Below are 27,695 nucleotides of genomic sequence, written 5' to 3'. Positions count from 1 at the left end.
AAATAAACGTTAGTAAAAACTTAATACGTTAACAAACTAAAGAACAATAAACGGGGTTGACTATAATGATCATTTTATTGAAATATAAGCCTCTTAATTCATAAGCAGTTATCTAATAAATAAGTATCATTATCAATCGACAGTTTCAATTATCTGATATTAGGTCGCACCCCTTTTAACTGTCTTCCTCTGTTAAATAGCCCGTGACAGCAAACAATCGATGTTGGAGTTACAAAAGTTGGACGATTATCTGAAATTAGTTGCCTCCATTAAAGGCAATATTATATTCTATTTGTATGGGTGTAATGTAAATTAGGTAATAGATAATGTTTTATTTTACATTTTGTTAATTTATTTTGTTAAGTTTGCAGTAGGTATTATGTAATTGCTTGAATATAGGATTCATATTTTTTAAAGTATTTAATCGGGTATAAATTGTTGATACCCTAACTTGGCAATATATAAATTATAATTACAGTGTTCAGGCAGAAGTTTTTACTAATTACTCACCTTAAAAGTGTAAACAAAAAGTTTACAATCAAACTGATTGAAAAAATTATATCATAGTAAGTATTATTATTTTTAATAATTTACTAGCTACAAAAATATTTTTGAATTTTGGTTATCCATTAAAAACCAGAGCCATGTAATCGCCCGGCAAAGACACGTCTTGTAGATGAAACGTTACGTTAGCGCCACGTACAATTAAAGTCACGATCAGTATCTGTTCCCTGAAAGTCCCCGGACTTCCATAATGTTGCCAGACGAAAATAATTGTTGTCACCCATATGTGCATGCTTAAACAATGATCAGTAGTGATGAAGATTGTAGATGATAGGTACAATTCTCGCTTGATAAATAAATTTTAGAAAGAAAGAAAGAAGCATTCTAAGTGCAGTGAAACAGTATAACAAAGATAACTCACAAAAATTAACCTCCTCGTCTATTGGACTACCCGGTCCAAGCTCACCAATATTTGTATCTGAGAGTTTAACAGACAAAGACAGAAGGCTATTTGCTGTGGCGCGTAACAAAATTAAAGAATTAGGTTTCAAATTCTGTTGGACAAATAAGGGAAGAATTTTTGTGCGTAAATCTGAAGGTTACCCTCGCTATGAAATTAAAACGGACTCTGATTTGTTAAAGTTAAAATCAACCTGACTATATTATTATTTGTGCCAATTTACATTTGTATTGTTTAGTTTTCCAATAATGTATTTTAAAGTCTTAGATATATTTTTAATGTACTTTTCTCAGTGTATCCAAAGCCTTATCACTTACTCATTACATTATGAAATTATTTTACATCTACCCACACTAACTCGCATAGCTACTTATTACATTCTGTACCCTATTGCAAAGACAGAGAATACAACTACCATGTTTAACTACACAAATCGTAAAATTATAAATTTCTTCATTACTCAAAACAAGCGTTTATCTTTACAGTTTGAGTGCATTATAATATTATTTGTAGCCTTCAATAGTTTTGTGGTGACATTACATATATATTACACTAAAGTGTTATTAAATTATTTATTTGTATTGCAGTTTGTTAAACATCCAAAACAGATTTCGATCTCTTCACTAATGCTGTGGTATAATATTATGTTTGGCAAAAAATCAAAAAAGTTAATTATGGATTATTTTTTGATACTAAACATAACAATTATAGATTATTCATTTGCTTTGTGTTTAATGGAAATTAAAATTCAGTCATCTTCATCATGTGTGTTCAACGGTTACGGGGCCTTGAGATTTAATTTTATAAATCATGATATTTCTGGTAAGTCAAGTTGTTACCTCGTTAATTATTTTTTATTCAAAGTTCAGTTGCATAAAGATAAATGTCGTTTCACTAGACTTTTGATACCAGAAAATGACATAAACTATACTTATAACTTGAAACAGTTTATGTTAAAAATCTATCGATATAAGTTATTGGACCTGTTTGTGAGTATTTATTCATCTTACTCGAATAACATAATTTTATATCCAAATTATTTATTTGTTACACAAATTGCATTTTACCAAATTTCCGTCTTAAACTCATGCCTAAGGATTAATTATTACTATTTTCTAGTGACAAATTTTTATTCCGGCCTAATGTTCATCTGCATTCTTACTGTGTTCGTCACTTATGTAACGTATATAGTGTTATTTTTTAAGGAACGTAAAATTAAAACCATTTATAATACACCGCTAACTAAAACTTATATTGTATATCGATTTAAATTATTTATTTTTATTAAAATTATTGCGTCTTGTCTTGAGGTTTTTGTTATAGATACATTGTGTATATTTTTATTTCAAATTCGCGGCGATTAATGACTACATAAATAATTTGGACGACACCTCCTTTTACGAAGCTATATCTTGCTCCCCTGAGGATTGCTCCCACTTACTGTCTTCTGATAATAATCATCTTAACCTTACAATATTATCACAAAATATACGTAGCATCAAGGCGAATTTTTCGGGACTTGTGACTTTACTAGACAGAGTAAAAGTATGGTGTGATCTTATTATTTTATCTGAATGTTGGCTATCTTGTAATCCTATTATTCCAAATCTGGATGGCTACTACTCCCATTCAACTTCTTGTAACTTTAATCAAAACGACGGGGTTATAGTTTATTATAAAAACACAATAAAAGATGTAAAAATCGTTGAATTTCATATTGACGAAGCTAACTGTTTGCTTATATATATTGGCTGTGACTTAGTTATATTAGCGTTATACAGACCCTATGCTTTTCAAGATCCTTCAAATTTTCTAGTCTCGTTGGATAAAGTTTTAGCTGACCTAAAATCTTATCGGAATATTGTGTTGATTGGTGATATTAACATTGATATTAGGCCTAATAATACATCCAATCACACATCATCTTACCTCGAAATTCTTGGGCACCACGGTCTCATTCCGGGCCATTCTTTTCCTACTCACGGACTAACGTGCCTTGACCATGCCAACATTAAGACTCGTTCTCCGGCAAAGATTTTTGTTTTGGAATCAACTGTTACAGACCACTTCGCTATTGTATTGTGTTTATCACAAAAAAAGCGGAAAGAAGCAAATGACTCACTTTTCACCAAAATAAATGAAGATAAAATAACTTCTGCTCTAAACTCAATTGACTTTCACCCTGTTCTTTCGACCCTAGATGCTAATCAGGCGGCAGACGTATTTATAGAAATTATCACCTCCGTTATATTATCCTGCTCTATTGCCCTTTCATTACCCCGTAGACGTAGGCCTATCAAACCGTGGGTAACTCCAGGATTATTGAGATGCATGCGTCATAGAGATAATCTTTTCAAAAAACATAAAAAATCGCCAAATGATGATTTATTGAAGCTGACCTATAAGAGATATCGCAACTTTTGTAACGCGTTATTACGTAAAGCTAAGATAGATTATGAGAAACTTGAATTTGCTAAGGCAGGCAAAAACTGTAAACAATTGTGGAAGGTCATTAAATCTGTTATTGATTCCAATAAACCGCAATCTACAGCTCACTATCTAATATCTAAAAATGAGTATACCTCTATCTGCGCCATTAATAATTATTTTGCCAACGTTGGAAAAAACTTAGCGGAAGCAATCCCGTCTTCACAGCATAGTTACGTTGCTCCTGCTCACCACTTTGAATCTTTTGTTCTCTTAGCGACGGATGACAATGAAGTCCAGAATATCATTTATTGTATCAAGAGTGACTCCTGCCCTGGATGGGACGGTATCTCGTCTGCTTTTTTAAAAAAAACATGTTAAAGTTCTTCTTGCCCCACTTACCCATATTTTCAATCTATGCCTTACTACCGGTACTTTCCCTAACGCTTTCAAAAAAGCCCTAGTGCTTCCAATTTTCAAGTCTGGGGACCGGAACTGTGTCGAAAATTATAGACCTATTTCCATTCTTCCAGCTATGTCCAAAATTCTAGAAAAAATTATAAACAATAGACTCGTAAATTACTTAGAATCTCGCAAACTTCTTTCGACTAATCAATATGGTTTTCGTAAAAATCGGTCTTCCACAGACGCCGTTAACAACTTAGTAAATCACCTTGTTTCACAAATGGACAAAAAAAAAAATGTATGGTGTTGTTTTTGGATCTTGCTAAAGCTTTCGACACAGTTTCGATCCCAATCTTACTGTCTAAACTGGAGGCCCTTGGAATAAGAGATCTTCAATTATCGCTGTTTGAGTCATACCTCACTAACAGAACTCAATGTGTTAAAATTGGATCTCTTACAAGCTCCGAGCACCTTATTTCTTATGGCGTGCCACAAGGCAGCATCCTCGGCCCGAGCCTATTTTTAATTTATGTGAACGATTTGTGTGATATTAGATTGCAAAATGGTGTAATATTCTCTTATGCAGATGATACGGCTTTGGCTTTCTCGTCTAAATCATGGCTTGAAACTTATAATCTTGCACAGCAAGGTTTCAACTCCGTTTTACATTGGCTAGATAACAACTTGCTGACCTTAAATGTTAAAAAGACAAAATTGGTAACTTTTTCAATACGCAATGACATATCTGATACTAATCACCTCCAAATTTTGGTTCCTTCTATCACGAATCCATCGAATCCAGCTGTTATTGAAAGAGTATCATCTATCAAATATCTCGGCATCATTGTTGACTCCTCGCTAGCTTTTAAGGAGCATATAGAAACTGTTGGGACTAGGATACGAAAACTTATGTATATTTTTAGGCAACTACGCTCATCAGCTGACAATTCAATTATGAAAATGGTATATATAGCGCTGTGCCAGTCTGTTATTTTGTATGGAATTGAATCTTGGGGTGGTACATATAAATCTTATCTAATTCAGCTTGAACGTGCCCAAAGGGCAGCTTTGAAGGTTTGCTTTCATAAGCCTCGATTATATCCAACAGCAGAATTATACAAATTATCTCAAGTACTAACAGTTCGCCAATTGTTTATTCTTAAAACCGCTTTAAAACAACACAGTTCCACTCCTTATAATCCCCTTACTGAGCGTCGCAATTATATAGTAGCTCCGACAATTAGATTAAATACATCGTTCAGTCACAGATTCTTTTTATTTCTTGGCCCTTACATTTATAATAAACTCCAAAATATTCTATCTGTACATTCATTAAATTATCACAAACTGAAAATATTACTTGATAGCTGGCTAAAGGGACTTTCATATGCAGAGACTGAGACCTTTTTAGATTCATTTATCTAATTTGTTCACAATAAGATTTCAGATGCACACGCACTCAAACTCACTCACACTCACTCACACTTCACACTCACTCAATCTTCACAATCACTCATACTTCATCCGGGTACACTTTTGCATGTTTAATTTTAGTTTTTCTTTGTATTATTTTATTTTATATATATTTTTTTCTTTTGATAATGTAACTAAAGTAATTTGATTTTTAAGTTACATACATATTTGTCTAAACTATAATGTTCTGTTCATCCGAGTGGTGGAGACCTGGTGACCCATATTACAGGTTTTACACCTACCATGGGCACCAGCTTTCCACACCTGTTGCCTGTTTAATGTTATTATGTTACTGTACATGTACTGGAAAGAAATAAATGAATTTATTATTATTATTATGTTTTTTTGTATTTTATAAGTTCTCTCATAATCGAGGACTCGAACATTTTTGCGGGCTTTTGGCCAAACAAAGATGCCTATACAAGCTTATATTTAATGGGTGGGACAAACAGACAAACTTAATTAATCTAAAGATAAAAATTTGCGAACTATACGGCACGTGTTTAAAATAACGGCCTTTTGTAAAAGAATATGTGTGTTACTATGAATGCTTAATGTTTTGAGGCTTAAGTGAAGTGATTTTGGTATGATTCCTGTAGTGGAGATAACTATTGGGACCGTTTTGACTGTACTGACTCGCCATTGAGTTTTTATTTCAATGGAGAGATCAGTATATTTAGCAATTTTGTTGGAGAATGTGGATGTTAGGTTGTGTGTATTAGGGATAGCGATATCTATTAAATATACAACTTTGTTTCGTTTATCTAGGAGGGTAATATCAGGTCTATTGCTTTGTATTGTTTTATCCGTGATAATGGTTCTGTCCCAGTAGAGTTTGTAGTTTGTGGAATCTAGAATTATTTTAGGGGTGTATTTATAGTAAGATACTTTTTCGGTGATGAGATTATATTTGATGGCCAGATATTGATGTATTATAGATGCGACTTGGTCATGCCTATGCTTGTAGTCTGTCTGAGCAAGCGACCTGCAAGCCCCTGTAATGTGCTGGATTGTTTCGGATGCGCTGTGACATTGTCTACATTGGTCTGTAACTAAATTTGGGTCTTTCCGTATGAACTTCCTATAGTTTCTCGTATCAATTATTTGGTCTTGTATGGCAATCATAAAACCTTCTGTCTCTGGAAACAACTCGCCGCGTTTGAGCCATGTGTTCGATGCCAGCTTGTCGATGTCAGTATTCATCAAATCGCGTCGGTGTCTGCCATGTAGAGATTTCTGTAGCCATGCATCTATTTTCTCTTGTGGTTTTCTAATTTTTTCATTTTTTTGGGTACTTCTGTCTGATAGGTTTAGAGGTGTGAGTTTTTTGTCGGTGTGAGAGATAGCCTTGTGCAGTATGGAATCTAAGGTTTTTTTGTGAAAATATGAACGTAAATTAGTAATAATTTTATTATGTAGGTTTTGTATATCGATAATACCCCGTCCTCCTTCGGCTCTAGGTAGCGTCAGACGTTCTATTGCAGATCTTGGATGGTGTTTACGGTATTTAGTGCTTAAAGTATTTATAATTCGTTGAAGCTTTATTAGTTGTGTTTGAGACCAGTTAATTGTTCCAAAAGAGTAAGTTAAGATAGGTATAGCAAAGGAGTTAATGGCTTTGACAATATTTTTAGCGTTAAGATGTGTGTTCAATATTTTATGTAATCTAGCTCTAAAGCATTTTTCAATTTCGATTTTAACCTGTTTATGGAGAATATTTTGATTTTGGTAGAAGCCTAGATATTTATATCCTATTTGGTTGTCTACTGGCTGGATAACTTCGTCATTATGTAAAGTGTATGAATTCGATTCTAATTTACCTCGTTTAACACTCTGTATCTTACATTTATCAATACCGAAATTCATCTGTATGTCGGAAGAGAAAACTTGCGTTATATCTGCTAATTTGTTGATTTCAGCTAAATTTGAAGCGTATAATTTTATGTCATCCATGTACATTAAATGTGTAAGTATGAATTGATTATTGTTATATTTTAAACGGAAACCTACATTAGCCTTGTTCAATAAATTAGAAAGCGGATTTAATGCTAAACAAAACCAAAGAGGGCTAAGAGCATCCCCTTGAAATATACCACGGCGAATACTTATGGGCGCTGTTTCTGTAAATTTAGTTTGTGTGTGGAGTCTTAAAACTGTCTGCCAATTATTCATAATGGTTCGTAAAAAATTTATAAGTGTAGGATCTATTTTGTAGTGTTCGAGTACATATATAAGCCAACTGTGGGGGACCGAGTCAAATGCCTTTTGGTAATCTATGTACATTGTATATATATTTCTTTTCTTGTTGTATGCCTGCTTTGAAACCACTGAATCAATAACAAGCTGTTCTTTACATCCCTGAGTCCTTTTACGACATCCTTTCTGCTCTTCTGCTATTATGTTATATTTTTCTAGGTGCTGATACATTATTTGACTTATACATGAAGTGATAATTTTGTATATATTTTGTAGGCATGTGATTGGTCTGTACTTTGCGGGATTTTTTGGGTCTGATTTGTCTTTAGGTATCATGACGGTTATTCCTTGAGTAATATATTTAGGCATTGATTCGGGTGATTTAATAAAAGTGTTTATATGAGTTAATAACAAATGGTGGACGGCAGTAAATTTTTTATACCAGTAATTGTGTAACTTATCAGATCCAGTAGCTTTCCAATTGTGTGTCTTTCCTATGACAAACCGAAACAATTCAATAGAGACATCTTCATATTTCATGTCTAATACGTCGGTAAGACTGTCTTTTTCATCTTTAATCCATTCTGCGGGGTTGTGTTGAATTGGTTTCGCCCAAATATTTGACCAGAAACCATGGACATCTTCAGGATTCGGTAGTTCATCTAACTCGTCGCGTGTCTCTGAAGAAGATTGATTAAAGTTCCTATAGAAAGATTTTTCATTCATAGTGAAATGGGTATTTTGAGATTTCCTCAGTGTAGTTTGCTTATACCTACGTAGCCTACTGGACAGAGCGCTAAGTTTCTGCTTCAGAGTATCTAAGAAATGTGAAAGATCTGTATTTTCATTTTCATGCTGAGAGTGAATTTTATAGCTACGTTTAATCGATTCAATATGTCTTTTTAATCTTGGGCTGCTGTTTCCTTTAATGTATTCGGTGAGTCTGCCAATTTTAACTCGGAAGTCTTCAATTCTTTTTTCCAATCTAACCTGCCAGAGTGGAGTTTTATGCTTATGTGGTGTATGAATGGGGTTATTTCTAATTTTCGATCCATTGTGTGTAGCGGCTGTGTATGCTGCGGAGTAGATAATTTCTTGGAGGTTGGGAAAGTCTGTATCCTCTCGACAGTACTTAGGTAGTATGGTGTGATTAATGAAATTGACTAAATGAGCTAGTTTTTTGGTAATTTTTTGCTTAGGGATTGATGGTCTTTGTGTAGGGTCAGTGTTCTTAAATATATCTAAAGTATTTATAAAAGTATTTTCAACATCTGAAGAAACAAACATTGAAGTTTCTTTATGGGCCTCCGCTTCATTTTCTGCGAGTAAATTGCGAGAAAGAATTGTTTCATCATTTGTTAAAACTCCTTCAATACTAGCAGCTGTATTAATATATTGATAGGAAACTGGTGTTTCATTAGTGATTTCATCTTGTTCGTGTTGTTGCTCAAGATGCAAAAGTGTACTAGCTACTTCGTTTCTTATTTCTTGCAATCGGGTATCAGATATGAGTTTGTTATTAATTATGACTCTACGTTGATCAGATATACGTTGTTCGGATACATGCGAAATATTAGGATGTTTAGATATTACAGCTTGATGCAGAGGTTGAATGTAAGACGTTCTATTGGTTTCTAAATTAGTGATTGCATAGTAATGATACATTATACTTTCGTTTATTGCATTTGACCATCTCATTCTTTGGCCTGAGTTCTCTCTGTTAAGTGAAACGGGATTAGCTGGAGTAGTAGAATTGTTTTGACTTGATAAAAATACTTCAACCTCTCTACGGATTTCCTGTACTTTATTTTGATTAAGTAAGTTGTTGCGTATAATAGCTCGGCGTTGGTCGCCTATACGTTGTCTGCTGACTTGCATTTGTGGGAACTGTTGTATGAATGATGTGTGTAATGCTGGTAAATATGTGTTCGTATCAGATTCTAATAAAGTAAGAGTAAAATATGTGCGCAAGATAAAGATATTCATTTCATCTGTCCATTTCTTGCGGGCACGTTTTTCAACGTTGGTGGGTGCAGGTATTTCGGCACAGGTTGCCTCCTGCACAACATCCTCGGTTGTTATAGAACTTGAATAGTTAGATGAGCATGATGAGGGCGAAAGATGATTCGTATAAGAGATTGGGGATGATTGGAGGGAGGAAAATAAGGATTTTGGGGATGATGCAGATGATGAGGGATTTTCATTTGTTGTGTTGTTACGGAGAGGGCTTCTCCTGTTCAGCCCCCTGTCGCCGATGGATCGCATGCTGTCACGTCCAGCATCGGCTCCAGACGCGCCCCGACGCCCTCCGGGCAGCGACCGTAGGTTATATCTTTGTCTGCCTCCTACCTCCTCCATTTTTTACATTGTGTTCCCACATTAAAGAAAGAAAACCGTTTCATTATTAATACCTAAGTTTAATAAATAACATGCAAGTGTATAAAGATTCATATTATGTGTATGTATGTGGGTGTTTAACAAAGGTCAAACTGTATCTGCGAAATAATTATAAAATGAAACACAGCGGTATAAAATAGAAACAAATACTATAAGTAACTATTTCAAATTGAAATCGTTGTTTCTAGATAACATCCCGCAAAACATACCCCAATACCTGAATTACAGTTTTTAGAAAGCGAATTCAAACTGTACTAATTTTTATGTTATTTTTGAATCTTTAAAATTTTAACAATGACCCACAATAATTAATAACTCAGGCCCCGGAATCACAGACACACTAGAAAATCTATCGTGTCGTGGACCGATCGGGCCGTTCGGGGCTCAATGGGTGAAAATATTTTCATCATAATATAACATCAGATACATGCCTACTTTGGTTGTATTTTTTATTAATTTAGCTATGTACCCCGAAATTTCAAAACTATATTAAAAATATATATAAAACGGTGATGGACTTCACCGTTAGATATTGTTTCACCATCACGTCTCTATATGATCCAAATCTATTTTGAAGCGTTATTCAAAAGATTAATACGCCATCCGTCCCATCATTGAAAGATTTGTCACCAAAGGTAGCCGATGCAATAATTAGTGGACCACCCACGGTCGAAACCGGTTTGAGTCGCTATCCTTTTTAGATCTGATTGATAGAACTGAATTAATTGTTAAGTACTGTAGTCATGATGTCATGATTTGTTTTTAGTTGATTTGTGAAAAAGGATTAAGGATTAGTTTTGGTGACAGGTGTAAGGAACGGTTTGTTTTTTGGGACGGCTTTTTAATTAGTAAAAGGGTCCTTGCAGCTGTTATTAAAATTAAATACATATTACAAAATTTAAAACACCAATTACAAGGTACAACCAATAATAGACAAATTGTGGTTTTTTTACAAAACACAATAATACAAAATATATGAAATAAATACGACTACTTTATGAACAAACAATTCCAAACAAAATAGCATGAAAGTTGAGACGAATAAAGAAAAGGAACACATAAATTTTATGTGATAATAATTAGCTCTAATACATCGTATACTATTTGGCCTTTGCCTAACCTATTGGAAAAGATAGCAGGCTCACAAGATACTCATTCGTCGAATAATAATGTACCAATTTGGGATTTACTTTTAATAGTTAATTTGTGGCTTAATAATTATTCACAATAGTTATTTCATTTGTTTATAACAAACGTGTTTCATGATAACAAGAAAACTAAAAAAGGAACTTTGCTTTGAAGAGACTCCACTAGAAACTAAGTACAGGTTGTAATTACATTTGTCCGTAAAGATCAAGAATTCTTTGAAAATACAGTTACGACTATTAAAAGTAATTTTAATTAAATTTAATTGTAGTACACGAGTAGATGAGACACTTTGAGTCTTTGAAGGATCAGAGAACCTTTTGAATGACATAAATAATTTGAACTTTTCAACATTTTAAAGAGTAATTAAATTGCATTATATGGACGAACTGTGTAGGTAGTTTGTACCTAAATGATAATCTCTCTTGAAAGATGAAGCATGCTTTTTGTCTACACGATATTTCATCTCATATCATTTTTGTACACAAACCACAAAGCAAAAAGCTTACATTAGCTAATTATTACCAAGTCAAAGCACATCGAGATAAAACAAAACTGTGTCAAAGCAAAACTAGTGCCAAATTGTACAAAAAACCAAGGAAAGTACGACGTAAATCTTCTTATCCGGAGCAGATGTTATCTGTAGCGTCAAGAATAATATCCCCATGAGCGATTTTCTTAATTTCGTGAGTCGAATCAAGGGATCGATCCGCCCTGATCGCCGGTTAGTGATAAGAGAAGGCGCATTTTTGTATACGACTACGATACGACATACGACTACATTACATATGATACGGTATTAGTAGTACGATGAATGTTAGAGCGTATACGCACTATGCGGGTAGCCGCATTGCGGGTAGCCGTCCGGCTGACCGCGAGCACAATTATGTACGTAATATTCATTTCTATGCACACTGTCCGGTCTGCGGTAGCCGCATCGCAGTGCGCATAGAAATGAATATTACGTACATAATTGTGCTTGCGGTCAGCCGGACGGCTACCCGCAATGCGGCTACCCGCATAGTGCGTATACGCTCTTAGTAAAAGCTTTCCGCCCGCAGCTTTGTAAATTATGGAACAAAAACCGTTTTTTTTTTCAATATTTCCATGGCTATAATTGTATTTAAAATTAATACAGTGCTACGACAATTCCATATTATACAAAATATATTTTAACACATAACTTTAATTTGTGGAATAAATAGCTTAGACTACAAATAAAATTAAGTAATTTATCTTGTGCATAAGATACAAGACATTATTATATTTGAAATAAAATTGTAGGCAGTCCTTGAAATTGTACAATGGTCGTCTCGATAGACGTATCGATATACGGCGATACCACGAAAAATCGTATCGTAGAGTCTAAAGTAGCATCGCAACGTCGCGGTCGGCGCGAAAACAGCAAAAGATCTTTCTTTCTTTCGATCACGACATAGTGTGGTATTCGTGTCTGAATGTCATTGCTTATGTGATTTTAAAAGTATTTCGTATTTTCATATTCATAATACATAATATGAAAGTAACCTAGTCGGTATGTTATTTTAAATAATAATAGCATATTTCATGAAATATAAAATTTTTGATCGATCGAATTATTGATCCTTCCATTGTAATCAATATTTCTGAAAATATGAATACAAAAATGATAAATGAATGATATAATGGTAGAGACAGAATACAACTGTTTGTTTCTTGACATATCGGATAAAATAAAGGTTCAGATCAAATCGATACTATTATAAATAGTCAATTGTCTTGACAAACCCTTGAGAGGACATCGTGCAATATTTTGACCTTTCTATGCTCGTAAAGTTTATAGTTCAAGAAATCATTAAACTTTATGTGACTGAACGAACAAGGATTTAATGTTTGTAAATAAAATGCTTAACAAGAAGCACAGAAATAAAGGATTTTATTCATTTGGCGTGCACTCAATTGAAATTTTGTAAGATAGAAATTCCCTTTCAGTTTTTTTTCAAAAACCAATAGTCCGATCTTGGTGTATGAAATGAAATACATATGGGCACAGTAAATACCAAATATATTATTTTGACTCTATATTTGACAAGACAGTATGAATTGTATTTACAGATACACAGCAGAAAGAGAATACCTACTTTAAAACTTGAAAAAAGTAAAATCTGAATCTAAATTCCTAAATATGCAAAATTTCATAATAATATATTGAAGGAACTATTTTGAATAGTGCGACGTGTAATCCTATACGCCAAGTAAGTGTGGGGTGGCACAACCAATCAGCGACAAGTCCTCATAAGGGGAGGCTTTGTCTGAATATCAAGATAGTTAGAAGCCTAGGCATGCTTTGTTCCACTCTGTAGTAAAAGCCCTTAATTGAAGCCCTCTAACGCCTGTAAAGTCTGAAGCATTACCTACGTTGATTGAGGTAAATATTCTGAACAATATGATAACATAACCCGTACCCGTGATCTGCCCTTACTTCGATTCCCTTTTAACAGTTATTATTTGATAATAAATAATTAATGATATTATTCTTTATACCCATAGGAAATGCAGCAAAATGAATTCGTTTTGTAGGTATGTACCTACAGATAGCTGTAATATATAGCTGTAGCTGTATATATAGATATACCAATATTATTTTACACGATTTGTTAATAGTAGTTCTCACGATAACACAAATCAAAGCTTCTTTTTACTTACAGCATATATTTTTTGTATGATTAGGTATAAAAAAAACATTTAAAAAGTGTATTGAAACATAATTAGATAAAAAAAATACTAAGCAAACGAATTTTAGTCTGACAATATTCTTAAAGCTACATTAATGTAATCATAAATACATAAATCACTTATTAACACTGGCTTACAAAAATACTCCGCTATTCGTAATAAGATGGCAAATTTATGACTTCGAGTTTCGAGAATTTTGAAACAGGAGATTGTTATTTAATAACATTATTTTATTTATCATTTTTACATTGCGTCTTTATTCGAGTCGTATTATTGTTTTTCATTTTGCAGCGAGTGCCTACTTAAAATCGTATTTGATTATATTTGACAGCCTGCGGCGTAAATTGCTTTAAAATACGGCAATAAAAATTAACATTTCATGAAGCAATTAACCGCCCAAATGCTGATGACTGTCAATGTTAAAGGGCAATTCTCGATAATTCTGTCGTCGTTTTGGGAATGAGCCCACCCAGTTGTTTGAAGCTAAAAGGGGTCAATGCTGAATTAACCATGTGTACACTCAATGTGAGGTGCATGGGGATTGAGATTTCTTTGCATGACATGTTTGTAAATAAGCTTTTACGCACAGATCTTTCTGATGATTTCTCTTTTGCTACCGTTATCAACATCAATTCACTCTATTATTAACCCTTGTCTAAAAATGATTTCATCATCATCATCAGCCCATTATGTTCCCACTGCTGGGACACGGGCCTTCCATCGTGGTGTATTTCTGATCCCCTAATCAGAAATACACCACGATGGCCAACATCTGGCTGGCGGATGGCACATACGTCAAACTTTTGATTCTTCGACATGTCTGTTCCTCATGATGACATAATATGATATTGAATACGATACCAAATAAGTTAGTGACTAAACATTGCTTTCTATCCTTAAGCACATCTAACATTATCCTTCTTACAAATAAAAACCTCTCACTCAACCGATTTCCCGCATCTTAATAGAATTATCTATTAAAGAAGATATCGGTCCATGTGTCGTACTCGTGTGTGTCAGGCTGAATACACGAATCGATTGCATCTGAGCCTGACACACTGGATATGGTTGAAACGATTTGCATAAGAAATACTGGAGCGAATAGAAATCTGTACAAATGGATCGCTTCAATCTTTATTTAATAAAATGATAACGGAGTCTGGGATTGCAATTGAATCAAATCGTTCGATTATTTGTTATTATTGGGTTTGGTTTTCAATTTGAAGTTAGTTATAATGATGACCCATTAGAAACATTAAACAGTATATTTAATGTTTTTAATGGGAAAAAGTTATACCTACAAGAGAAATACACAACTGATTATAGATATACGAATCCTGGCCATAAAAAATTATGCAAATTATTTATTGAATTATTAAATATAGCCAAGAAAGTGTGGATTATTTGTTTATTTTTTCGTAATTGATGAGAAACATCTAGACATTTTTATATTATAAATGGATACAAAACTATGAGAAGGAAGAATAATATAAGTAAATAATGGATATTCGAGAATAAGCCTACTTCTAGGGTCTAGACAACATTTTATCCGTAATAAGATATGATTAACGAAATCTTATGTTAGTCACATAAATATCAAAATAATATGCCTCTTACGATGATAGACCCTTGGAACCGTTAGTGGTAAAAGTTGGCTACATTTGATTGAATTTATGACAAAAATAAGTTCTGATGAAAGATATAGGGCGAACCCTATTAGCCGGTTTATATACGTAGTTCTATGTGATATTTATTAATCCAGCTTTGAAAGTATATTTTTTAAGTTATTGAGATTGATTTACGTTTACATTACTTGTTCATAAGACTATAAACAATTTTTAAAGACAATCTTTCTTTAAAATATACTCCAATTCAATTCACAAATAAACCATCCTATATCTTCGTATAAAGTAACGTTATATCACGACATTCAAAATAGAGCATCCGAAACATAACGTCATCCGTCTTTTATCGTTTTAAATTAACTTAAAAATCACCTTTTATTTGATATAGGGTCCAGTAAATGCACGCCGCAGGACGCCACTCCACACTAAGTGATTTTCTTTGTGGACATTCCAATGTGTATCATATTACGCAGCCTTGTGACCAGCTGTTTGATAGATTGCCGAGTCGCTTGCTAAAAGCACGATATTTACTAAAATAATTATCTCCGCAGGAAAGAAAAGACGACGATATATTCTCTCTTCATATATGGAATTTTAAATTATAATGTTACCGCACAAATATGGCCTTTTCATCAGATACTATGGTCTCTTGTTACGCGCTATGATTTGTAATGAAAATGAAATTTAAATTCAACGTTAATGCGATGTCTTGATTTAAACGTAATTCATGTTTCCATGAAGGAAAAGTGATAAAACTGCAATAATTTAAATATTATGTAAGTTTTAAAAATAAGTATTTAAAATTTTGAATTTTTTATTCATACGTAAAGGTTTTTGATGATGAAAAAAATTAAGATAAACATTTAAAAACTTGACATAAAATTTCCCATTTTAAGGAAAAAGGACGATTTTGCAAGTGACATCTTAAGCTTGTTAGCGAGTAAAAACAAAGAACTTTCCTCAAAGTCGGTCTAATTCTAATTTAAAAGAATACATTCTCTGAGCTTAAGAATGAAAATACTTTCCGAACTCATATTTATCTTATTTAAAAACGAAAATTACAGTGATTGGTGTAATTATAAGTAGGTATTTTTTATTTATAGTAAAATACGTACTCGTTAGTTAGAAACTAATATTACAACTTTCCCAGAAAGTATCTCTAACACAAAATATAATATTATTGAAAGCGATATTAATAAAAGGCTTCTAGAAAATTCCAATTCCACATAATTTATTGAACCTAAATAAATAGTTTATAAATGAAAATAATGAACATTTATCAAACTAATATAAACTAGAATTCAAATAGTCAACGATAAAATTCAAAATACAAAGCCCGGGCGGTTTTACGGTCGATTTTCAATTGTGAAATTTCGTAGGAATAAAATAGGGCGTGAAATTGTTCCACGAATGGCTAGAATTTGTTTGTGAAAGCCGCTCGTATTGTAAAATTTAGATGTAATACGCTCCTACGTTACGGGAAGGATAAAAATTGAATCCTATTTGTTTTAGTAGACGGCTCTACGGTACCTGTTGTTTTTGATGTTTTGTTCGCTATGCAAGAAACGTAAGGGAATTTAAATTGGGTTCTGAGATAAATTTATGAGCTATTTGGATGTAAATTAAATATTTTTCTTTTCCTTAAATAATGACTTATATTGTACGATTATATTGCGAATTAACTGTTCTAATTTTCAATTGTATCGAAAGTAATTTATCATCCTATTAATTATTAAAGAAAATAAAGTATTTTGACTCAGTCCAAAAGTTAAGATAACTTACAGAATAATTTAAGCTTCGCGCTTTCTGGAAAATATTGGTAAAGCATAATCATTTATTTCAAACATTAAATTGATATAGTGTAGGTACACGATACAGGCTTACAAAAAATCAAATAACTTTCGTATTTAAATTTGGTTTTATAAATGTCTTGAATAAAGTACCGTAAAATGTACTTAGCCTCCAGAATACACATTGACAAATAACCGTATTATATTTAGAACAAAGTAGGTTATATATCGCTCCCACACTGTAAACGTTTATTGAATAAGTAAGAAGGATTTTATTAAGTGACCTGACTTATATTACACGACGTTTTTTATGAGCGTCATTCTTCAAGTGTGTTTTTGATAATTAATCTTACTTAGGATTTTATGAACTGTGGGATACTCGTAATATAGTAACAAAACTTAAAAGTTTCTGTAAGCTTGATATGAAGAGTTTTAATAGAGATAATATCTACAAGCTACAGACACATCATTTCTATATTTTTGTCCAAAATTTAAGCTAGATTATAATTTTATGAGCAAGTACGGTAAGGTACCTACTAATAAACTACAAGCTTCTAAAAGTTCAGACTAAAATAACAAATTCTTAGCTGAAATGTAGCGAGGTTATGTAAGCATTGTTATTATAATTAAAGTTCTATGTTATTAAAGCATAGAACACAAGGGAATAAAGTAAAATGTGTACCAAATTGTATTTTAAATATAACGTTATTACATTTTACTCACGTTTATTTCCTAACAGTATAGCGATGTTAACGTAATAACCGAATATGTATTCAACTCTAGTAAAACGCCGCCTAGACAAATCAAACTCCAATATTCTCAGAGCATTATAGACTCTATGGTATTGTAATATAGTTCAAATAGGTACTTGTGTAGCGCACTTAAGCTTACGAATTGTCGCACGTAGGTAGTGGCGCCTCGTGGTGGTATAGAGTCTAACAAGTACATTTATGGATAGAGTTCCTTTTTAATATCTACATAATATTATGAAACTGTATTCTCTATTTATAAAGTTATATTATTACGTCATGTAAAACAAATTCTTACTTTGTTTTTTTATTTATCTCTCAAAGTTCTAAAGCTCTACTTTCGATATAAGGGTGCTAATGCTAGAATTAATCATATTCAAGAAATGTCAAATACTTTATTTAATTTCAGTCTCACACTAGATCGAAAAGGAACCAAAACAATTATATAAATATTTGTAATTTTTTTTGTTAATGTCATCATCAGCTTAGATTTTACTAGACAGATTAACTCAATTATAATTCCGAGCGCACCTGCACAAAAGGAACTTAATACAACTGTGACGTATTAATAATTTCATAATCCCGTAATCCGGTCCATCCGACGCGACAAGCGTTAAATAACTCGTCCCATACATAACTCGTTGGTGCTATCAGCTGGCGTATCTTCGCCAACAATGGTACCAGTAATGACCAACATCATAATACAAAGTTGAGGGCCATGTCGCCGCAGCATGATGCACTCGCAACACATAATTATTTTTCGAGTGTGACACCTTACTCGGAATCTTTGGGTGCGATTGTACTTATAAACGCATTCATCATGAGTGTAAATAATTTTGTAATTGTATTAACATCTGCATTTATGAGGTCGTTGCTCAGTTCTGAATAGATAGATTGTAGAGTTTAATCGTAATCGTTTTCCGTACTTTACAGTCATTCGAGTGTGTGGTTGTTAATTGTGATGATTTGAAACTTTTATATGTCGATTGGTTTCATACAACTTTAATTCGTATGGCATCATACTATATATTGCTTATGTCAATTGGAACTGAAAAATACAATAAATTATAAGCCACGTTTACGTAGGAATATTAGACAATTCTTACTGTTTTCTATCTCTAATGAGTACATTTTCCTTGTTTCACGTCTTACATAACATTGATATCTAGGCTAATCTAGCTTATTATATTTACTCAACCTCATTAACGCAATACACACCACAAATAATTAGATGTCCATAGCTAGATCACCTTTCAATGCCCACACGGCTCAGTGGCTTTGACATTGACAGGTGTCCTAAACTTTAAAGTGATCCCAGCGGACGTCACATCGATGCCCGAGGAAAGTCAACGTCCACGATGGTCGAGTGAACAAAACAAAACACGTAAGTCTTGTCAATGCCCACGCCTTTGGTACCGTAACCTGATACAAGGAGACGTGTGCGTTTAACACTGAGGGCCTAGCGGTTGGTGATAGCGCGTTGTTATGGTGACGAGAGACGCGATTAGCGATTTTGGATGAAGAAAGTGAAGTAATAAGCTGCCTAAAGATATATACGTCTACAAAATTTTAGAATTTATACAAGCGATGATTTCCGAATTTAAGTTCAAAACTATGCGCATTTATTATTATGTAATAACAAGTTTATGAATAGAATCGCGATGTCGCATAATGTTTAAGAAAACTTTTCAATCGTTAAAGGAATTTTTGATATATTGTGTATAAACGAATACATTTTATAAAAGTATAATAAATATTTATGATTGATATTGAAATATATTATACGTGTTATTTTTATTTAATAACCAGGCCATCCATTAAAGAAGTAATAAAATATAAACAGAATTACGGTTTATGAAAAGTTATCCCAAATACTAGCCAGTAGCATATACTGAATCCATGCTCGTTGATAGTAAGCTTACATTTAGATAAAATATAGCCTGCAATTTTCAAGCCCATGATATTACGCTATGGATTTATGGATAACCAACGACCGGTTAAGAATCATATAGATTATTTATTAAGCCTGTTTAAATTTATCGCTTAATGTATCATTTACAAACATACAGCGTAAGTACAACTTCATTAGCGGCGAATAAATCGTTATTTTAATCATAGTACGTAATTAACGGGCTATATATTACTTTCGACTGACCACCTTGCAATAACTTTTTCAATATTAGTACTAGATATTAAATGGCCGTTATTCGTTCTTAGCATATTGCGTATTACTGTTTTATTGCATTTCAGAATTGTTCTTTAAGAAAATTGTGTTTAATTTACGACTTATTGCATATACAGCTTTGGTTCGATTGCAGGAGCTTATAGGTACGGGTAATTGATACACTTAATGTAAGTCTGGGAGAAATAAAAGTTCGATTGACAACAACATGTCCGCAGTCTAAAATCCCATCCGCTCGCCCGTGTCATGAAAGAAGATACTTTAATATCCGATTCATTGTTCTGTTACAAATTTGTCAGTGATCTTTACATTAAACTTTTTCATTCAAAACTTGAGACGGGTTATAATCCCTCGCCGCCACTTGTAAGTAAATCTTCGTCAGAAATGATCAGACCACACAAAAAAGTATGAAATTCTAAAACTTTAATGGATTCGACTCGGACTTTTGGGCAATTGAAGATTTGCTCTTCGAATCGATTTAAGTTTGGAGTCTTTAGGAATGAGCGCCCTAGGGTGTGGGTAATGGGTGAATAAGTTGATGACATTCTGACGTTGTATAGATAAATTGTGACATCAAAGAAGTTAACTTAGTAACATTATTCTTTCATAATTAATAAACTTTTTTACATATTATCTACACAATTTTTCATTGGCGCCAAGGTAAGATTTATATTTGTCGCAGAATTAAACACTTCTGCAATAAATATCTTAAATTTTTATACAGAAATGTAAGACACCAAATAAGTACTAGCAGAAGCATAGCTGTGGCATAGCTATAAATATATTTCAAAAATGTTATCTATGCTGAAAGCTTTCGGTTTAAAAGTAGTTATGTAGAGCAACTTCAAAGAACAGATGTCTCAAGATGTACGAAACTCTATTTAATATTTTGATGACCAGAAGAGTCTTCTGCATTAGGCTCTAAACATACGATTACCCGAAACCAAGCACCATAAACAGGTACGCCGAGGCGACAATACAAATATATGGGTTGTTAGTTTTCGTTTATTTTAGTAAGCATTCATTACACATCGTATCACAGAATCAGTGGTTTCCCGTTTCCTTTTGTGGGCTCTTCTAATATGGGTGTTGTTTTGTGTGGACATATCTTGCGACCATTGTTAGAGTTCAGAGAATGTAACAGAATCCCCCCGGCTAAGGTCTAAACGTATTGTTTTATTTTAATTGACGTATGCGAAAATTATTGTGCGATTAATTTGATCGGGTGATGACGGTTTCAATCGGATTGTTGTGTTTCTCTGAAGTGAGGTATAATGCAGAAACTTGTTTGCTGATTTTTTTTTTTTTTAATTTTTAATTCCTTTTAAATGTATCGAATAACAATATAGCTGCTACCTTCAGTGCCATAAGAAAAGTTTTTATATTCAATACCTTTCTAAAGTTATTCAAGGCAATAACTTTTTTTTTTTCATAAATGAACAAACGTATTTAACTTCCCTAATAACATGATAGATAAAACCTGTGTCAAAGAACATCGAAATTGATATGAAAACCAATTATTCCGATATAGAAACACGATATCGCACGCAATTAATACACAGATATCAATTTTGGTGAAGTTAATGATTTATTTGCATAAAATATTCATTCATTTTGCGTAAAACCTGAGCCTTTGTAATTATTCGTGAATATTGTTATTTTACTCCTGTCACGCGAGGCTCGCCGGGGGGCAGAACTTAATGTTTACCGACGATGCTATACGGTAACCATCTTCGATAATTCGACTAATTTACGTAATTTCACTCAATTTCCATTCGAAGTGCATGTTCCACCCGAGATCATTATGAATTCTTCAGAAATATACGTTGGCCTAATTCTAAAGACCCGCAAGCACGATGTTTAAAAATTACGCGGTTAATATGGCTACCTGAATTATTTCTAAGAAGTTGTGAAGTTTTATCGTAAATATTATTATAATAATGGATTTTAGAATGCGAATATTTCACATACCACGCACAATTTTATTTAGCGTAATATAAAAATTATACCAAAATCAAGACCCGTAATTGCTTTACCTATATGTCACAATGATGATTCAGATATATTATACCGCCAATTAATGTGTGTACCTACGTTATTATCGTCATAATCTAAAAGCAAATAGCAAAGATAGGTGAATGATATGAATTTTTGTTTAAATTAAGGGTTAACACGTCTATTTTGATTTTAATAAATATAAAAAAATACATTAATAGGTAGGTACATGTGTAAAGTGTATATTCTGTCATAATATCCTCTAAACAGTAAAACAATAGTTTGTCCAACAATATAGTCATCATTTAAATTGTATCTCCCTTACAAACGTTCTAGTTCAAATTACTAACAGGGTCTTGCGTGTAAACAAGCGAGATTGCATTTAATATGAATTAATGATATTTGTAAGTGTAAATTCGTGGTGACCATCGGAACGAACATCCATTATGCGATGTCGATTCTAGAATCGAAGACACGCAGGGATGTAGGCTAGTCTTGTTTAGAGATCTGCTATTATTTACGAAATGCGACTTGCACGTGCTTTTAAATTAAGCTTATCTCTCTTAATTCAACATAAAAATGCAATTTATCTAAATCTTAATATATTATAATAAATGATATTGCGATAAAATGCGTTTTTGAGTGTGCTAATGCTGCAATTTTAATTTAATTCGTTCTTATAGCATCACCAATTAGATCCTTTACTTTTTTATTGTTAGAGTATTTAATAAATTATAATATATCATTCCACAAAACGAATCACGAATCGTGAACTGCCAACCAACTTGCGATTTCGATTTCAGAATACAATATTTTCTTTCGTAATTTATAACCCAGCCTCTCAACTTAATTATCCTGTAGCTGCGCTTCGTTCATCAGATAGCGAGTACATTTGTTGCGTGTGAAACTAGAATTCCATTTTGCACGAAACATTTAGCGTAAGCATCAAAAGCGAATGCTAACTCGAGCCGACTCGATAAATCATTCGTTTAGTACATTCTAACACCTCATTTTGCAGATCAACGAGATGCCACTTAAGGTTAACCCATTAAGAGTAGAGTTTTAAATGGGCAAGGTCTGTCTGTTGTTCTGTTGTGCAAAATTATTGTCTTGATATATGGGAAACAATGATTTACTGAGTTACAAAGGTAATCGACTATTTCTTAATAAAATTATGGATGTATTTACTTGTTTATTCTATGTTATAAGTGAGCAAGTTTATCTAAGTCCTCGAAGCGTTTACTACTAATATTATCACACTTTTTAGAGACAGAACTTTATTTGTTTATTTTTGAACAACAAGCGGAGGTGTGTCACTATCACAATGGAAACAGAAATATTATAAACTCAATTAAAAAAAAATAGCTATGAAAATTTTAAGTGGTAATATTTTGTATTAAAAATATACCTAATGTACAGAATATATTTCTATAAAAATTTATAATTAATCGATACAATATTTCCCTTCTTATTAAAGGCCTGTGGTCATTCTATAAGAAATAATATTATGCTGTGTAATGATCGCCGCGGTATTTCTCTAGTTGGAATAAAATCGCGTGAAGTGTTGCATTACTGCAATAATATGAATCAGATTAAGGGGAAAGTATATTGCCTATTGTTTATCGTTTCTTCCTTCAAGTAATTAATGTTTATATACTTTTATAAAGAGGTATGGTAGATTGTGGAAAATAATTAGTAAGTGTATATAGCTGAATACCATTAATAAATAAAATGGTACCTACTGTATATAAATTATGCGAGATGCCAGGGATTTAGTTAAGGCAATGATAGACGTACGGATTAGGGTAAAATTAATGTGAATTCTCGTAATATTTTTACTTGAAATAGAGTCTCATATAAAAATATTTACATATTGTAATAAAAGTTGTTTTATAGAGCAGTTCTATATTTTTCTTTTTTGGCCATCAATTTCATTCTGGTATTTCAGTGTTCAAAATATAAGCAGAGTGGCGCAGTGGAAGCGTGCTGGGCCCATAACCCAGAGGTCCGTGGATCGAAACCACGCTCTGCTAAGTTAGTTATCTTTATTTTTTATTCATTTGGTCACCCTACCTTTCTGTATAACAAACACCTCATATTCAAACACACAGATGTAAGCAGAGTGGCGCAGTGGAAGCGTGCTGGGCCCATAACCCAGAGGTCCGTGGATCGAAACCACGCTCTGCTAAATTACTTTATTTTTTTATTAATTTGGTCACCCTAGTTTTCGGTATAACAAACACCTCACATTTAAACACACAGATGTAAGCAGAGTGGCGCAGTGGAAGCGTGCTGGGCCCATAACCCAGAGGTCCGTGGATCGAAACCACGCTCTGCTAAGTTATGTAGTCATCTATATTTTTTATCCATTTGGTCACCCTACCTTACTGTATAACAAACACCTCATATCCAAACACACAGATGTAAGCAGAGTGGCGCAGTGGAAGCGTGCTGGGCCCATAACCCAGAGGTCCGTGGATCGAAACCACGCTCTGCTAAGTCATTTTTTTGCTTTTAATTAATATGGATACCGTAGCTTACTTATTTTAAAAGTTTTTATTGAACATGTTGTGTTATTTAATGCTGTAGTTAGTGTTATTATAGATATAACTTATAACTACACTACAAGCGTTTAACTTGCATAATTTATCAAAAACATTTCGCATATTATATTATCTACCTTGTAGACCAGAAATAGTTCCAATGAAGTTATAACTTCGTATACAAGCAAGTTGGGACTAAAATAAATTTAACGAATTTCATGTGCGCTTTTATTCAAAAGTCTCAAACGTCCCAGAGATTTATAGTATTTTAATATCCTGAAAATTCCTATTATAATAGGTAACAAAGGCGTTGAGTTACTGAATGGACGGATGTAACGAATACTATAGTAATTCCTTGGAGTTTTGAATGCAGTCCAACACTATTTCGGTCGTCGAACAGTGATGTTTAATTCTTGTTTGGTTTTGTTCTAAGATTGCTTCGGGATAGAATGGCGGTTGGCTATACGATGGATAGATGAGGGTATTGATAAAATAGCTGTTGGACAAGCGATGAATAGCTGCAGATTTTCCAAATAGAAATGCATGCAGTGCCATTGGAATATGCACTTTGGAGCGGCGCTTTAAGGTTAAGATTTGAATGCAGTTTAGTAGTACTTATTTTTTGCTTTTGTGCGGGCATTTCAATGTTTAAAGATTTGTTTTAATAGAAATGCAATATAATCAAAAAAATGAAATATAGAAAATAGCCATATTTAGCATCTACATGCCAATAAAGAAAAGTAGGCTGTAGGCTGTAGGCTGTAGCAAATAAATATTGTTTTACTGAAACTTACTGTACGATATTTACAACGACATATTTTGTGAAATTATGTTCATATCTACAAACATACAACATACGACTTCTCATAATATAATATCATAAACGCTACTTCAAACAAACATAATTTGTCACTTCGCATTTGAGTCTAAAACATAACGACATAACCAGCCCTAACTTTGTTCTACGTCAGCATAGTTCGAGTAAATTGAAGTCCAAATGAACAGATGCGACGTATAATAATGAATGCATTGTCGGTCAAATATATTCAAGACTATTTTCGCTGAAACCTGTCCACGTCCGTCACTAACTGGATTGTGTAGCGTGCAGCGGAAAATTGAAAATTTATCACATATAGCAAACTGTATAGAAACTATAAATTCAATAGTGGTATGTAGGTATATGCTAGGTCGATCTTCACGCTACACTGCTAGATTTTGATTTAATTTTCGGACATACAATGTTATGTTATTGACTAGACGTCTTTGTAATGCCTTTTTGAACACGATAAAAATAATTTACCACCTGTTTGGAAAATCTCTGCAGTGAATGGCAAACAATCAATTATTAATATTTAGTTCTCTATTCTTACTATTGTTTCTTATAGGTACTTAACAGTCATTATTATAAATGTCCATATTTAAGTAGTATGTGTATCATCAAAACAATGGCAAAGGAATTTACAAAGCCAATATACTTGAATATTCAAGTACCTTTATTTTAAGATTTTAAAGATAAAGTTAATTTTACCTAAATCTTGATTCTTATGAGAAACAAGCAAACAATAAGAACCACACACAAGTTAAATTTATCTGTTCTATAACATACCAATAGGAATATAATAATAGCTTGACAGAACAAGCATATCTGCAGACAACACTAGAAGAATCCATTCATGCCACTGCTAAAATTAGCTGTGTAGAAGCGTAACCGACTCAAACATAAGTATTGTTATCCTAGTGTGTTTTATTCATTCATATGGCACACGAGTTATGAAGTCACATACTTATGAATTTCATTGAATTTATATTGCAGTTATGAGTAAAAAAAAATAACTGAATAGAAGTTGACTGAACTGAAAAGAAGTATGCTTTGGCACATAGGATACTTATAATTAATGGTATTATTGCGTTATCCTAATGTAGAAGAACATTCCTAATTAAAAATGCCTTAAGTTTTACAGACTTTATACCAGTTATAATACATATCGCAATAATAAACAATCGCGTGTAGCTCTTGTTCTTTCGCATAGTTTCTAATCCAATTCAACACACCTGTGAGTTGTTTTGCCTTAAATCTGTGCATTCTATTATATGAGTTTCCGCTCCCTTAAAAGGCCTAAAATATGGTACCATTAAAGACAGATTCCGCTCTAGATATTGCAAACACTGAATCATCTCTACAGCTTTCCGATGCAACGCGCTATCATGAATGAACACATTTGCCAACGACAGCGAATCCAGCGTTATTTGATTTATCTCGAACACGGCTATTGAAAACTTCCATCACAATTTTATATAGATGCCGTAATCAAGTTGCTGCCAAATGTACTCCTTCGAGATATAAATAAGGTTAGTCATAGAATTGAAGTTTTATTGCCAACCCGTAGCAGCGTTGTATTAGATATGAACGTAGTAATTGAAGGAATATTGCTTGTTACACCTTAATAGATACGATGTCTTACGATATTTTAAAATTAAGCTCTTCAAAGCTGTGTTTGATCTTCAAGATAGTATAATCTTCAAATAAAAATGCCAATAACACAATTTTCTTTGTTTTCAATAACATTAAAATTATAAAACTTTAAAGACTTAGGCAACATAGCAGACCTTATAAGATTAAAATAACTTTGTTCGATGGACCTGAAACGAACATCTCATCAATTGTGTAAAAACCTATGATAGGGAGTTGCGAATCTTGGAAGTCTAAAAACCAACTCAATTATTTTAAGCCGTTCAAAGAAATGATCGGTTGATAGAGACTAGGACGTGAGACGACGCGATCTAACATCGTTGGGAGAATTTTGTAATTTGTGAAATATTTGGAATAGTCTCGACTGCGCCCACCAACGATCCTGTGCCACACAGGCTGCGTGGTCTGTTTGCTAATTCACGATATAAATATTTTGTGGAATTTATTCAGTTATTTTGGCAAGTGGTGTCCGAATTTCTAACGGTTATAAATAATAAATAAAAACTCACTAGTGTTCTGATAAAGAATCCAATGATAATTAATTTTCATTCCATCCCACAACAAATTATCTCATTGTCATGAGATTAAAATATTTCTCTCTTTTTATCTTTTTATTAA

At 33.0% G+C, this 27,695-nt stretch overlaps 4 non-coding genes across 4 annotated transcripts; all 4 read left to right on the top strand.

Moving 5' to 3' along the window:
- The first annotated feature begins 24,025 nt into the window (after window positions 1–24,025).
- On the top strand, window positions 24,026–24,097 carry TRNAM-CAU (transfer RNA methionine (anticodon CAU)). The gene has a single exon. It is a non-coding gene; the product is annotated as a tRNA-Met (tRNA).
- Window positions 24,098–24,180: 83 nt separating this feature from the next.
- TRNAM-CAU (transfer RNA methionine (anticodon CAU)) lies at window positions 24,181–24,252 on the top strand. Its single transcript has one exon. It is a non-coding gene; the product is annotated as a tRNA-Met (tRNA).
- A 79-nt stretch (window positions 24,253–24,331) lies between these two features.
- TRNAM-CAU (transfer RNA methionine (anticodon CAU)) lies at window positions 24,332–24,403 on the top strand. The gene has a single exon. It is a non-coding gene; the product is annotated as a tRNA-Met (tRNA).
- Window positions 24,404–24,490: 87 nt separating this feature from the next.
- TRNAM-CAU (transfer RNA methionine (anticodon CAU)) lies at window positions 24,491–24,562 on the top strand. The gene has a single exon. It is a non-coding gene; the product is annotated as a tRNA-Met (tRNA).
- The last annotated feature ends 3,133 nt before the right edge of the window (window positions 24,563–27,695 follow it).

The sequence above is a fragment of the Colias philodice genome, chromosome 7 (assembly GCF_061535455.1).
Source record: "Colias philodice isolate Cphi_HAF_F1 chromosome 7, ilColPhil1 Martin Lab GWU primary, whole genome shotgun sequence".
NCBI classification, from domain to species: Eukaryota; Metazoa; Arthropoda; class Insecta; order Lepidoptera; family Pieridae; genus Colias; species Colias philodice.
Note: the sequence above shows the minus strand (reverse complement) of the source record. Positions and strands in the feature narration are given on the sequence as shown.